The following is a 3,379-nucleotide window of genomic DNA, read 5'->3' as shown; positions in this document are numbered from 1 at the left end:
AGAGTGGGGGGTGGGGGGTGGGCAGAGAGAGAGAAGGAGACAGAAAAGCCCAAGCAGGCTCTGTTCTGTCAGTGCGGAGCCCCATGTGGGGCTCGAACCCATGAACCGGGAGATCGTGAACTGAACTGAAATCAAGAGTCGGACGCTTAACCGACTGAACCGCCCAGATGCCCCCAACACACATGCAGTTTAGAAATACTTCTCTGGCTACACTAGAGAGGATGGGATGAGGAAGAGCCACACAAAGCCAGGGTTACCAGATAAGAGGGAATTCTGATAATGTGGATGAGACATGTCCAAGGCCCTGTGAAAGCCATAGTAGTGAAGGTGGGGAGACTGTAAAGATATGGTTGGGGTATAAATAGGAGATGGTGAATTGGATGGATGTCAAAGGTGATTTTTAGTTTCTGGAAAACAGGTGGAAGGTGGTGCAATTTGTTGAGCTTATGGAATGCAAGGGAAGGGGCAGGTTTATAGGAATTCACTTTATTTCACAATTTTGTTAGTGGCTGGCTCTGCGTGTCTTCTCCCAAGGTTTTGGTCCTATGGATCACCCGACAGACGAGTGTTTTTGAGTCCCTGCTGATGAGTGCTGGAACCTGAGGAGATAGGGATGGCTAGGGTTGAGTTAGTGGATGGGGCTACCTTCAGGCTGGGGCTCTTTAGAAGAGGCATTCTTCGGGGTTCCAGGCAATGTCAGTCCATAGGTTGGCATCTCCTGCTCAGAGGGGGTACCGGTGCCCAGATTCTCCCAAAGCTTGGGCCCCTTTGAGGAAACTAGGGGGTGGGAAGCAGAGAGAGAGCCAAGTGTATGTATGGGAAATAAATAGAGACACATAGAGAAAGACAGACCCGGGCAGGAAATTCCTGTCTTTCCTTTCTTCTAGTTAGTCAGAATTCAGTTCTGTACTGCCTGACTAGAAACTTTGGCTCTTAAACGTTCTTTATTACCTGGAATCCAGCCTCCTACTGTCGATCTCCCCCACAGAGAGATCCACAGGAGGGGTGGATAATTGGATAAGTCAGTGGCTGGATACAAATAAGTCTGGGAGTTAGGAGGGTAAATGCTGCCTTCTCCACGACCCTGCAGAAGATGTTTGGGAGGTCTACAATGTCTTCCCGCTCCTGCCCCTTCTCTGTCTCTCTCCCTCCTTACCCTCAACGTCTCCCTGAACTTCTAGTCCCCATTAGCTTTCCCGTTAGCCAGCCTGGCTGTGGCAGTCCTTCCCCTGCCCAGACTGTTATCTGACTTTCTGGCAGTCTGAGAAGGTTCCAGAAGCATGTCACTGGAGTCTGGAATTTCCGGAAGAGTCAGCTGAGACCCTGGAAATTTACCCTGTGGAGGGCCAAGGCACAGAAGGCTGAGTGGGGAATAAGCTGGGACATATCCTTTATCTCTCTAGGCCCCATGCTAAGCTCTTACAGAGACAGATGTCATAGTCTTGTTCATACTCTTATTCTCATTATTTGTTTTAGACAGCCACAGAATAGTAGGATGTTAGGAACTGTGAAATCATAATCCAACTCTTGCATTCCATACATGAGGCTCGGGGAGGTTCAATCACTCGCTCAAGGTCAAACCAGGAACATTTCACTTTACTCTCCCCCTCCCCACCCTTGGGTCTCAAAGGGCTCAGGGTCAACATAGTGAGCTCTGTAGCAGCTCGCCTTTTGCCGGTGGAGATGTTGACAACCTTTGTGGGGAGGGCTGAGAGCTCTTTGGTCCCACGAGGACAGCGGTATAAGATCTGAGTTTGAGGGTCTCACCAAAGTCTGGGGCCCTCACATTTCTCTGCAGCCATGAGCACAGGATGGGCTGCTTACATTCAGCGGGTCTCACTCCTGCAGGCCCCTGCACCTGGGATTGGAAGAATGAATAGGGACCTTGTTTGGTAGGAATTTCTTCCCTCTGCTGTTTGCTTTGGGTTTTTTCCCTCTCCGTTCCTGGCTGCTAACCCAATATTTGGCTTTCTGTGAGCACTAAATATAATTCTTCATTTAACCCCCAGAATCATGGTTTCCTACCTGCTTCCCACGACCGGATCCACAGCCTGGAATGAAAACAGAACCCAAAGGGCATCAGCAACTCGGGGCTGGAGGGGGGTGGGCAGAGGTTCCGGGGAGGGGGAGGAGGAGCAGAGGCAGAGAGAGAGAGGGAGGGAGCTCTCACCCACGCTAGACATCTCTCAGACATCCTGAGAAAGAGAGGGACAGGGGGAGGGAGGCAACTCATTGGGCTCTGTCCTGCTCCCTGCAACCAGGGCCCTGATTCTCTTCTCCCTCCCTAGAGGGAGGCCTGGTCCCCACCCTCAGCACCTCAGGGGACCCCAGCATTCTGGGGATTGGGAATAGTGAGGTGGAGTTTCCCACGCCTCTGGGCCAGAGAAGCCCTGCGGGATGGAGGCCCTCTGCGCACGCTCCCTACCTTCCTGCTCCCCTCACTGTGAACAGTCAAGGCCGCCACACAGCAGGCAAGAGCTAAATCAAACTGGGCAGTGGAAAATTCCCCTCTGGAGCCTCCCGGGAAGAGCTGAAGCAGCTGCTATTGACCTGGGCCTATTAGGCACCTGGCTTTCAGGTCCCCCACCGGCTAAGCCCCCCAGCTGGGGAGGAGGCTGCTGGGCCAGGAGGGAGAGTCAGGAGCCCCGCTCCGGCTCCCCGGCACTGGCCCATGTTAATGACGGTTAAAACTCTCCTCTTAAATCAGAGGCGGTTTTCCAGATTTGGGAGCCCGTGGCGGTACATTCCGTCTCCCTCTGGGTAAGCAGGAAAACAGGAGACAGAGCTTCCTAGCACCTGATTTACAGCCTTGGCGGATTTTTGACACACAAATCACTCTGGAGAGTGAGGCTCAATTATGGCTGTGCAGATGCGGCTGCTGCAGGAGTGCTTCCTGCCTGGAAGGGGAGGGCCAGCGCTCCGGTGAGGCCAGGCCAGACCTCGGGGAGTGGGAGCCTCCGCCCTGCCTGAAACACTGTCCACTGACCACTCCCAAGTGTGTCTGGCACCCCAGTGGGCCATGTTGGGGCCTGGAGTTGGCAGAGGATAGGTCAGACAGGGGGCACTTGGTTAAGCAGGCCATTCTGACCTTCCTCTGTCCTCTTGACCTCTTCCTCGCTTGAACTGGATTTCATTTCTTTGTCAGGTGCTGGGCACTGTGGTAGCTGCTGAGAAGGACACAGGACAATAATAATGATAATGATAATAATGCCCTGCTCTTAATGCCATAAGGAAGATGAGACAGGAATGCAAGTGCTGGCAACAAAAGGCAGAATGCAGTTAGTGCCACAAAACGGTTACGGATAAGGGCCCTGGGGATTCAAAGATCTCTCCCCAGCTGGGTGGGGGGAGAAGGCTTCCCTGGGAGGTGACAGCAATG

At 53.1% G+C, this 3,379-nt stretch overlaps 1 long non-coding RNA gene across 1 annotated transcript; it reads right to left on the bottom strand.

The window, feature by feature from the left end:
- Positions 1–466: 466 nt before the first annotated feature.
- Positions 467–1,430, bottom strand: LOC121037084 (uncharacterized). The gene is made up of 2 exons (XR_005793679.1): positions 1,157–1,430; positions 467–599 (listed from the first exon to the last, which is right to left on the bottom strand). It is a non-coding gene; the product is annotated as an uncharacterized LOC121037084 (long non-coding RNA).
- Between the last annotated feature and the right edge of the window lie 1,949 nt (positions 1,431–3,379).

This window comes from Herpailurus yagouaroundi, unplaced genomic scaffold (genome assembly GCF_014898765.1).
Source record: "Herpailurus yagouaroundi ecotype Mexico unplaced genomic scaffold, PumYag 28, whole genome shotgun sequence".
Taxonomy (NCBI): domain Eukaryota; kingdom Metazoa; phylum Chordata; class Mammalia; order Carnivora; family Felidae; genus Herpailurus; species Herpailurus yagouaroundi.
This window is presented reverse-complemented; position numbering and strand designations above follow the sequence as displayed.